Raw genomic sequence first — 12,370 nt, forward strand, 5'->3', positions numbered from 1 at the left:
CGCACCGGCCCCGACCCCGGCCCCGACCCCAGCCCCGCACCGGGCCGCTGCCGCCGGGCCCCGACACCCGCCTGCCGGCCTGGCTGCGCAGCGGGACGGGCCTCGGAGCCCCCCCCGGGGGGTGGCCTCTACGAGCTGGGTCACCTCCCCCACAGCCGAGTCACACACCCCCACTCCCCCCCCCGAAACCGGTCACACGCACCCCCCCCCGGGAGCCGATCACCCCCTTACAGAGCCGGGTCAGCCCCCCCAGAACAGAGTCATTCCCCCACAGAGCTGGTCACCCCTTCACAGACCCAAATCACACCCCCACGGAGCTGGGTCAGCCCCCCATGGAGATGGGCACCCTCTCACTGATCCGAGTTCCCCCCCACCCCCCCACCCGGGGCCGGTCACCCCCTTACAGAGCCGGGTCAGCCCCCCACAGAGCCCGATCACCCCCTCACAGACCCAAGTCATCCCCCCCCCTGGAGATGGTCACCCCCTTCCAGAGCCGGTCACCCCCCCCATGGAGCTGGGTCACCATCTCACAGAGCCAGTCACTCCCCCCAGAACCGACTCACACCCCCCACAGAGCTGGGGCACCATCTCACAGAGCCAGTCACCCTCCCCAGAACTGAGTCACCCCCCCATGGAGTCTGGGGACACATGGTTTACCTTCGGGAGCCTTCATCCCTGGTGCTGGCACTGGGAAAGCATCCCACCCCCCTGCAGGGAGAAAGAGGGGGGGGAACCAAGGCAAAGCCCACAGCATGCCCTGCTTAGCCCCCCGAGGACCCCGATAAGCCCCCCAAGGGTCCTGGGACCCCTCACATGTGCCATGGCTTTGCCCCCGTGGGGCTCATCAGGAGCTGAGCGGTGGCTTTTGCTGTGGGGTCTTAGGAACAGCCACCCCCGGTGAGGGGGCATCCCCAGACCCCTGCCCGCTTCTGCACACCCTCAGAACTTCAGAATTCCTGGGCCATGGCTCTCTGCGAAGGTGCCGGGACACATGGGGCAGGCGTGACGCTGGCAGCAGGGATTCACAAGGCTTCCATAGCGTCCGGGTGGCAGTCACATCCCAGTGCCCAAAAAAGCAGCATTTGGTAAGAGCAGAATTTGGGACAAAACCTGCCAATTCCAGTCAGCGCTACCCCTCTAGCAGGTAGGCAACCTGCAGAGGCACTGGCATAGAAAGAACCATCACAGCCATGAAAGGAGGTTGTCCCCTGTCCCCAAGCTGGTGTGACAGGGAAGAAAAAGCTGCCCCAGCTCTGCCACTGCATCCCAGGCTCTGCGGAGCAGCACGGTGCCTGTGCTCCACCAGGCACGCAGGATGCTCGTGGGTCCCAGGGGTCCCTGCCAGCCCTGCCTGATGGCACCCTCTGCCATCAGCCTCAGCAGCTGTCACCCACGTTTTCTACAAGCTGTCGAACTCCTCAGGTCACAGGGACCCTCCTGCAGGCCACCACCTCTGCTAGCCTCCGTCGGTGACATTGGATAGGCGAATGTGTTCCCCTGGAGAGCCTCTGTCTGTCGTGACCCGTGACTTTCGCCCTGCAGCGCTCGTTTCCCTGGCCTCGCTCGCGCCCACGGTCCCAAGGCGATCCCTAAGAGCTAACTTCATTTTTCTCTATGACTGTTTTAGCCCGTCGATACTCGCACTGTCCTTGTTGACTGATGAGAATAATTAGTCTCTGGTCCTTTAATAGCACATCTTCTCTTTTAAAGACTGTATCGCTTATAGCACTCTTTTAATCTATAGAGAGGGAAACAGTCGCGTTTAATTAATTGCTCCCTAAATAAACTAATTACTGCCAGCAATTTCGGCACACTTTGCATGCAGTTCAAACGCCTGTGCAGAGATCTGAGAGGCAAGCCACCCAGTCTAATGACAAGAAATGAAAGCACAGGGGCAAAATACAGTTTATCTTTAGAGTGTCTACTTATGGCTGTTATTGTTTAATTATTACAGACCATATTGGTTAGTACTGAACAGTCTGTGTCATGGTTCCTGTTAGTTTTTCCTCAAGGTTGCTTGGACTACGTGCAAAAGATACGGAAAAGCTATGCCAGGAAAAAAAAACAATTTTAGCTTTTTATTACTTTTATGGGTCAAATGTCACTGTCTAGCGATTTATCATTGTGTCCTTCTTCAGAAGTACGAACAACTACAGAGGTTCTTTGCTTGGGCCATTCATTTTGGTCTCTACGCCTGGGCTCCTGCACTGCAATAAACAGCCTTGGTGCTTCCCAGGGAGTATGTCAAAGCGATTCTCCGCTCATCTGAGCCCAGGACAGAAGTGAGAAAAAACAATGTTATAACAAGGACTTTGCAAATACTTGGGCTGCCTTGTTTTCCAGTTTAGTATAGAGTTTGTTTTCCAGACTCTGAAGCTCTGCTTACTCGAAGAGCAATTCTGTGAAGACCAGTTACCTATGAATGAGACAATGTTTTTAATAATGTATTTCTATATTGCAGTGATGCGCAAGACCTCCAAGATCATAAGCACGGTCTCGTCATGCTAGGGGCTGTACAAACACAGAGCACAAAGAGCTGTGATGCTTTTCACAACATAATTTTTTACAGAAGCAAAGTGCTAATTAGTACCTGCCGTTTGGAAGTCAGTTGATAGCCTCAAGAGGTGGCAGCTGGCCAGCCACAACTTTTATCAACCCCTCTTGCCATTTGGGAAGTGTCCTCTGCCTGCCAAGTCTGTGGGATAAACAGACCGACAGCAGCCAAGAGCCAAATAATTTGTAGGTTTTAAGTACAGGGTTCAGGTTATAATCACCTGCCCTCCTCCGCCACCATCAGCGGGTTACTCTCAGTGTAAATCCTTCCATGAGTTCATGTATTCACACTCCTGCACCCAAAAATTCTTGTTTTCCTCACACTTGACTCAGGACTTGGGATCAAGCTGCCCAGGAATATTGTATGATCTTCATCAAGCTTTTCATCCCCACCTCCAGCTTGCTCCACCCCCAAGGAGCAATTCATGATGCGCTGCCATCAGGGGAGGGCAGGTTCCCATCTGGTTGTCATGACCCTGAGGACATCTTCCACCTGCAAGCCCCCTTCACCAAGGGGCTACGTGACCACACACCACAACCAAACCTGACAATTGCTGGGAGCAACGGGCTGCTGAGACAGTGCCCGGCTCTCTGCCCATATTCCCAGTTCTCTGCCAGCCTGGGGGACAGCGGTGCTGTTTCTAGGCTGCCTCTTTCAGCAACTGCAGTTTGATGGACATGACGCACACCAAGCGCATGGCCTCACAGGGATGCGATAAAATACACATATACCCAAAACAGGGTAGCAGAGGGCACTTAATGTCACCAAAGGACCCCGTGGCTTCTGCCGGTGCTTCGCTCCACCAGGGAAACACAGCATTAGGGCTCTGATATACCACCCCCACGCGTTTCGTGGGCACATGCCATGCAGCTTCTGCCTATGGCAGACCCTGGGAGTGGGTTTAGGTGTGGGACAGTGACAACACCACCTTGTCATCACCTGCCAAATACTGTCTTTTTCCATTCCGAAGGGCAGGGCCTTGTTGTTTGCTGCTCCCCGGTATTTGTTTTTGCTTTAAGCTCCCCAGCAGTAAATAGGACCCCACGTGTGCAGCTGTGTAGGCGGAGGCTTACCTCCTTGTAGCGATAGCTGCTTCTTGGTCCTGATGGACCTTTTCCCCACAATTATGGAGGTGCCTTCTCTTGGACACTCTCCAAGCTGATCCCAAATATTCATGACAGTAGTCTGAAGGGTCTCCACCGCATCCTCCTCCTCTCGCTGGGACATGAGTACACGCTCACAGCACCTCAGCCACCTTCACTGGATTTAAATGCAAACTTTTTGTTTAGGTGAGAACAGCAGCCTGATCCCTAGGTTCATGCTCTTCCGTAGCAGCCTTTCTTCCCACTGCTTTAATAACCCATGATGCAGGAACCAGCCAGCTCATGAACACAGCCCTAACAACTGCCCATAACCGAGACCTTGCTTGGTGGCCCTCGTGCCCCTCCTGCACCTACTGCCATGGCTTCCAGCACTGATTCAGGCAGGTGGGGAGCTGAGGACACCCCAGGGCTAGGACTGCCATGTGTTACTCTGAGAGGTTTCTGTCCTTGAAGGCAACAACCTCAGAGCACCAAGGGCTGCATCTGCATAACAGAGTTAACAAAGTAGCAACAGAGAGAAACTGCTTCTTAAATAACTGGTTTTAACGTGAACAGATGAATTACCCAGTGCCATGCGTCAGCATGCTCCACGCTTGCTGTGTTCAATATCCAAGCCCGTGACCGGCACCGTATGCCAAGGGTCAGGGATGATGCCAGCCTCAGCCAGAGCAACCTGGGTCAGAGATGCTCGGGGGGAACATGCGCCCGAAGGCTGCTCTGTGGTAGGGCTTGCCTGGCACATCACAGCACATCACGGCACATCACACCCGCCAGCTCGTGCCTCTGCACCGACGTGATGTGCCAGCGCTGTTGGAATGTGATCCTGCGCAGCCGCTGCTTCGAATGAACATGCCAATTAAAGGAGATATTAAAGGTTATAGAGAGGCAAGGGTGAGTTTAAGAATGGTGGCTTTTTTCCTTTAAAAAGCACGGATTCCTCCTGCCCCTTTACACAGGGTAGCCCTCACCCCAAAGGCATCAGCTTTGAGGGGCTGCTGGCCTGAAGGGGGCATGGGAGGACCTGGGGCAATAATCCTTCCAGTGGCATCTGGGCCATGGTGGGAATCACGCGGAGCCTTCTGGCACAGCCTTGGAGAGCCAAAGAGCCCGTATCTCCTGGAAACACCTTCCTCTTCAACCTTATTGACTCCTTTGAGGTTGTTTAGAGGTCTGTAGGGCAAACACTCCCTGTATGGAAGCCATGTTGAGTTTTCTGGAGAAAATCATGTTTATCCACCATTTCTACTTTTATTAGACATTCTGCTGGCATGTCTGTTACAAGCTCCAAGCATGCAGGGCCTGCAGCCTTTGTCATTCAACACACCAACCCTTTTGCTAAGCTGATAAAGCTGCATCTTCAAACTCCTCAGGCTCTTTTGGCCCCATGTCCTCTCCTGGATTGGCTCCTCTTGATGCTGATCCTGGCTTGCTGTGTAATCTTCAGGAAGCAGCTTAGTGCCAGAAAGCAATGGCTAGAGGAAAAGGAACAAGAAAGGCTGGCAGCATCAAAGAGCAGAGCCCCACGCAGAAGGGCTCAGCACCAACCCACACTCCTGACAACTCACATGGCAGACAGCCCTTCCCCTGGACCCATGCCCACAGCAGATTCCAGCTCCTTTTGCTGTTGTTTCCTACCAAACTGAAGAACTCTTTCCCACCACCCTGGAGACGCGAGAGGTTACTCCATAAAATTGAAGATGGATCCTGTAAAATCAGGGCTGGCAGGTAATATGGGAGGGCACTGCAGGTGTCCTACACCTGAAGGGCAAAAACTGGACCTGGTGCGTTCTTAAATGATAAAGCAGATCTTTCCTTACTGCATTTTAGTATTCTCCACCACATGTCAAATAATGAAGCATGGAAAGATGTCTGCTCCAGCTCACAGGGAGAGAGACAGGAGAGAAAACGAGTGGATGGATGGTCCTCCCATGGTGAAGGGCATCTGGAAGGCCAGGAGGGAGCTGAAAGAGCCATGGGCTGGGAACATCACCCACAGGTGAGGATGGGAAGAGGAAGCCACTGATGGAGACTTAGAGCTCGGGGGTAGCACCTGCTGGGAAGAAAAGAGCCATCACCATGATAAGACTGGAGCAAGCCTGTCGTGCCTCTCCTGCAGAGCAGGTTAGAGCAGAGTTTATCCCGCTTGGAGCATCTTTTGCAGGGACATGTGCATCTGTGTTACACTGCGTGGAGATGGTTATTGCAAAGCCACTTTATTTATGGTGTTTTTATTGGCAGGGGAGTGGGAGTACAATACAATTTTAGCCACTCTGATGTCTCCATCTCCCTTACATCCCACCTCCATTTCTAGAGCAGTTTTTTCTTCAAATTACATGATTCCTCAAACTGTACAAGGGACTTTCTGTACCTGAAGTGGTACAAGATTAGCTAGATGGTCTTGCTGAGCAGGTTCAGGTGTGGGCAGTTCTAGGAGAGCTGATGACTATGTCTGCACCACCATCACCAGTCCTGCAGGCAGCGGTATCTCTTTGCACATGGCAGAAACTGGGTAGGGCCAAGATCTGCACGAAGCTCAGCTAGGATGAGCTTGAGCGTGAAGAACGATGCACTTCATACCATGATCCGCAGGAAGCCCAGCTCTCAGTCGTGAGCAGGGTCAGTGACTTTTTTCCAGCACTTTTTTTTGACCAGTTTAGAAAGATCCTGTTGGAGATCAGGGAGAGTCTCCAGAGACCACCACCTGGTTATGCACCACTTCTCAAAGCTAATACAAATCTCACACCTCCCACTGGCACTATCCACTGGATCACACAACCCTTTATAAACAAACTCAGAGAACGCCTTTTGTCTCTTCCTGTCCTTTTCAGATATTTTGAGTATTTGTGGCAATCTCTCCTGTTTATATAACAAAGCCACAGCCCAGTGTTTGTGGCACCATATCCATGGTAACCTTAATATAGCATGCACAGGCAACTAGATTTCATTAGGTGGCTCAGCTGCAGCAGCACTGGGGAGGGAATTTCTCTGGGCTGCTGAGCTGCACAAACAGCCTGGAGGGTAGGGACCTGGCTGCCAACCCGGCCTCGAGCTCCTGGCGAGGCAGCACCTCCCAAAGAGCAAACGATGCTCTCCTTTGGCTAACTTTGGACTTTCTCCTGCTTTCTTACCACCAACTCACCATGGCACAGCCCATCCACCTGCCCACCGCTCTGCAGAAGAGCTGCAGTGCACAGCCGGACCAGGAGGAGAGGCAGAAGAGATGGGAGCTGCTCAGCTTCCTCCATGCGTGGCCATCCTTACCTCCACTGCTGGAGCAGGAGCAGTGGGACTGAGCCATAAAGAGAAGCTGAGGTCCAATTCTGTCCCCAGGCCAGGGAGACTCCTCCAGTGGCAGTGGGGAAGTCCAACCGCATGGCTGGGTCCCTTCAGATGCAGTCCTCATGGGGGATGAGGCAGGGGGCATTGCTTGCTGCAAAAGAGAGAAAAACCTGGCCCTGAAGAAGGCAAAAAAATAAACCCAGCCACCCCCCCCCCAAAAAAAAAACCCAAAAAACCAGGCTAGGAGAGAGAAAGAAGTAGGGATAAGCAGAGGCTTAGCAAGGGCGACATTACAGCATTAGTTTCTCTTGTGCTGTAAGGCACAAACAGGGAGGAGAGAATGGCTCTTCCTACCCACTGCTACTGGGTCACAACCTCCTCCCAGTATCCTGTCTCAGTTGGTACCCAGCACACCTGTGGGTTAAATAGCAACTGCTGCAGTCACAGGTGGAGATTTCCATGCAAAACAATGCAGCTGAGGTAGCCACCCTAATCATTCCCCCTGGCCCAGCAAGGCTCAGGTGACACAGGGACATCAAATACTCACCTGGGCCTCTCCTGGGCAAATGCAAACTCAGGTCTGCAGCCCTAGCACCCTCTCAGTGCTCAACAAAGCCAACGAGCAGCCTGCAGATCCCTTGTGATTTGTGATGGACCGGGGCTGAGCAAAAATGATCCTTTTAAAAGGGTGATTTAAAATTACCCCAGCCCTGGGGTGCCTATCGAACGGTTCCTGTGAGCCACAGGGCTGGGCCAGCCTCTGCAGCTCTGGTACAAAGGCTGAGGGGTAGATGTGGCCAAAGAAACGGCACACAGCATTGATCAGGGCAGGGGTCCCGGGGACAATTGCCCATCCATGCAAGCATCTCCCCACGTGCCAGCCCTCTCTTCTCCTACCATGTCAGGTCCAGCCTGAGTCAGATGCTGCCTAACCTCATCAGTGCTGAAGCAAATTCGATCCTGGTGCTGGGGACCGGGGCTTGAATGGCAGAGCCCCCGGGGCACAGAGAGCTGCACCAGCCGAGGGCGAGCAACCAGCCAGCTTCCCTTCCCTCCCTGCCTTCACCCAAATTGAATTTCCATTATGTTAGCGAGGCAATAGATTATAGCTCGGAGGGGTGCTGCCTGCTTCCATCCCTAATTGGGTGCATCAATTGTGTTTAAACCTACTTACCTGTAAGTCAGTCTTTGTTCCAGGCAGGCAGCCCTCGACCCCTGCCAATGGAGGCAGCTGCTTCCCCCAGCTCCCCCCCCACCAATGTCAGGCGCTGCTGCTTTCAGGGCTCTGGAAACCACTGCTTATCTCCCTGTAGGGCTGGCTCTGCATCCAGGGGCATTAGTGGCAATGAAAGGCCACGGTACTTTTAGCACGACGCCAGGAGGGTTTGGACATGCGGCTCTGCAGAGGATGGGGACAGCAACACCCGGTGGGGGATTAATGCTGCTGAGGCAGGTTTGTACAGCATTCAGCACAGCCCGGCTGGGGCCTAGGGGACTCAGCTGAGCACCGTCCATTAAAAATAGCCCTTCTCCAGGGCTCGCAGGATACTCCAGGTATTCCCTGTGCATTAAAGCATCCTTAGCTCTTTCCTGCCAGGGGGTTTGGCAGGCTCTGCCGGGAGCAGGCTGGCGGGGGGTGTGGGGACACCTCAGCCTTGTCTCAGGATGCTCCTATGATAGCACCAGAGCAATCGTGACAGCATTAGCTCCAGCAAGAGCTTGCAGGTGGGCAGCAAGCTGCTGCTGCTGCTGCTCTGCCTTCGAGGAAAGAGGCTGAACCCACAGCTCCCATCCCGCAGCCCTCCTGGTGCTCCTCCCGGCAGCCGGCCCACGGGAAGCTGCTCTGTGTCAGCCCCGAGCGGTCGGAGCTCCGGAGTCAGGAAACTGGCATTTCTACATCTCCTTGAAGTCTTAAAATAAATACCCAGAGCAATGAGTGGAAAGCTGGATCCTCACTCCTCGCCTGGATTTATGAGCAATGACTGGGGAGAAACTGAAGGCTGGAGAGAGAGATATATACATTTTTTTTTTAATTTTTAAATAAATTCTCACTGCTTATCTGCAAAGTTCAGCTGTTTTCAAGCTGACCTGCCCGTGTTATACTGTTCCACTGCAAATTCCTTCTGTACAGGAAAGCTCAGGAGCTCCACTTGCACATGCCAGCAACCTGGGGCTTCATCTCCAATAGATGGAGGCAGAACTCGTCAGCCAAGGACCCCCTCCCCCGCTCCGGTGAGGATCACTTGCCTTCCTGCCATGCTGGCAGTTCAGCTTCTTTCCCTTTACAACGAGGAAACAAAGCCAAGAGAGAAGCGGGTGAATCTGTGCTTGGAGGAGGTCAGAAATGGGGCAAGGGAAAAATCTGTTCTCAGGGGCTTCTGTAAGGCAGCCAGGGCTGGAGGATGAGGGACATCCATCTGATGCTTTCGGACAAGGATCTCAGAACACAGTGCACCCAGGAATGAGCCCAGGAGCCTCAGGCAAAGGTGGGGATGCTGCTTCCCCCTTCAGGAAGAAGAGCAGAGCCATGGATCGGCTGAGGTGCAGACCCAGCTCCTCAGGCAGAGAGGGACATATGGCTCACACCTCCAGCCAGTATGACCCCAAGAGCTGTCATGGTGGAAACCTTCCCAGGTGGCTCTCATGACCTCCTGCATGTTATCTGGACATGTGCTTTTAAAGCTGACACCACCAGCAGCGGGATGGCTGGTGTGGGGCCAGGCTGTGTGCCCGTGGGGCATGGGATGGAGCCAAGGGATGCGCTCGTCTGGGAGAGCTCAGCTCTCCCGCTTTCTTTCTGTTTTGGCATTTTGCCTGATAAAACTAAATGACAGACCAAAACCTCTAACCAGCAGGTCACCCAACAAGGAGAGACACTCCGGATCAATTGCTGTGTTCCTGAGTAACGGTTGTGTCTTAGGACAGTAATACCTCATCAAATTTAACGTAGAGCTGCACACATTGATGATTCATTAAAACACCCGGGCACTGAGCTGAATCTATTTCCTCTCATTACGCAGGGCTAGGAAATGTGGATCTGTCCCTGTAACATTGCTGCAAGGACCACGAGAGAAACTCAAGACCCAGAGGGGACTGGAGGGGACTCCACACAGAAGGCATCTGAGAGCATCGCTTGTCACGTGAGCCGGCATTAATTAAACAAGACCACAAACTCGGAGGCTAAAGCAAGGCAGTGTGCATGTATCAGAGAGCTTGAGGCAGTTCATTAGAATTCCAATTAACATAGAAAACTTAATAACCAAAAGAGAATACATCAGACTTTAACAAGTAAGAAGAGAGAAGGGAAGAAACAAAAGGTATCTTTAAACTAAAAAGCCAAAGCTGCTACAAAAGCAAAGAAATAACCAATATTTAACATCTCCAAAGGTTCAGGAAGGCACAACCTTCAATGGGAGCCAAACCAGGGTGAGGGAGGAGCTGGGCTTGACAAGGGAATCCTTATTTTTGCTTAAACTCTGTGCTGGGTTTGGAAAGGCCAGAAGTAATTCACACAAAGGAGAAAAAAAAAAAAAAAACAAAACAAAACAGAGGAGAGGAGAAGAGTTTAATTTCTGGCTGTTTGGTGGAAATCAGCATTTTCTTTGGCGTTTAGCTATGCAGGGAAATTATTTCAAACACCATCAATATTACTTAGTGCCTGGGAGCTCAGGCAGGGCCCTGCTCATGATCAGGGCTCCTTTGTGCTAATTGCATCATTAGAAAACACAAAAGCCAATCTCAAAGCCTGCAGCATCTCCCCTTTGCCTTCTTATTCCTGAATTACCCAACATCATGGGATAATTATCTAAATAATCAGTGCAGGGTGGATAGTCTCCCCTTGTCCCATCCCAGAGCAATCTCATCTGAAAGGAGAAGCACACCCCAGGTGCTGGTCACCTGATGCTATACTCTGTACCACACGGATGAGCAACTCTGAGAAGGAAAAGACGAGTGGACAGGGACATTCACCCACACCCGGATCACCACGTCCTCAGCAGCCGCATGACCGGAGACCTCGGGCAGCACTGCTGGGCTCCTGTTTCTCTCGGGTGCTCTCAGGGGTGAAATTTGGGCAATGCCAGCACCGCAAACCCCCCGGGGCTGCCGTGGGGAGGGGACCATCCCCTGGCACTGCTGGATGGGGGAGAGCAGCCTGGAGCTACCAGGGCAGGAGGCTGAGAAAGGCTGAATTCAGTTCCCATGACAGTTATTTACCAAAGTTGTAGTTTTCCACCTGGAAAAGTAAATTGACCCTCTGAGGTGCTCTCAAAAGGCAGTACATCCCCGTGGGCTCTTTTGGAGGAGGACAGGAGGAGGTGCTCACACTCCCGGCAGTAAGCACCCTTCCTTGCTGCAGTCCCCATCAGCTGCCTCCTCTGGCCATCGTGGCTGAGTCTGTTTGTGCTCCCTGCATCATCCAAGGCACTCCGATGAACAATACAGCACGCTGCTCATAACATGCCCTTCATTCTAATTTTCTTCCCTGATTTCTCTGAGTATTAACAAGCCGGCATGACTCTGCCCCAGTTTGTACCCATTCTGTCTGCGGCTGCTGGGAGCCCCTGGGGTTGTCTCCAATGCTGGGGTGCGCAGGGAAGACTCTGTGAGATGCCAGGACCCCAGCTCAGCACTGCCAGACCCTGCTAAAATAAACTTTTACAGCATTTTCTTGGAGGTGTGATCACGATTACATGCAAAACTATTATTAACAGGTTAAAAAACGGATGGAGGCTGACGTGGGAAGAGAACAGCTACCTCCCACACTGTCTCCAGCTGAGCTCTCGGGCTGGCATGCTAGAGGAGGAAGCACCATTGCCACTACCCAAAACATGAGAAGGACATGTCCTCTCCTGGAACCCTTCCTCTGGACCTGCTCTGACACCCACAACAGCTCTGGCAAATGACACTGCAGTCGGCTCGGAGAGGTTAATTTTCAACCCAGCAGTGACTCAAGGACCACGGGGCTCTGAGTTGCTTGACTCGGCTCAGTTTTCAGCAACATCTCATGCAAACGTGTCCCCGAGGAGGCCAGCCTCCAAAAATAAACAAACACAGGAATGGCTCCGTGGGCTTCATGCCACTGGTGGGGTCTTTGGGAGGGAACATGCAGCTGGAAGGGTCCCCGTGGTGCAGCCTGGACCTTGGCACAGCCTGAACAGCACACTGCAAGAGGCTTGGGGGGAGCCAAGGGGTCTTCTGGCTGCGCTTGGGCCAGCTTATCTGCAAGCCACAGACCTGCATTGTTACTCAGAGGAGCAAAAAGAAAACAGGGATGCACATAGTGATACCCTGGCCTGCACCCAGCAGAACATGGGCAGGGAGCAGGAATGGGGCTCTGCACCTGTCTGGCAGCTGATCCTGGGCTTTGATCCCCGCCGAGTCTGGCCACCTTTGGGGTGATAAGCGATCCCAGGCTGGAGGACATGGGATCTGT

This window comes from Falco cherrug, chromosome 9, assembly GCF_023634085.1.
Source record: "Falco cherrug isolate bFalChe1 chromosome 9, bFalChe1.pri, whole genome shotgun sequence".
In the NCBI taxonomy this organism is placed as follows: domain Eukaryota; kingdom Metazoa; phylum Chordata; class Aves; order Falconiformes; family Falconidae; genus Falco; species Falco cherrug.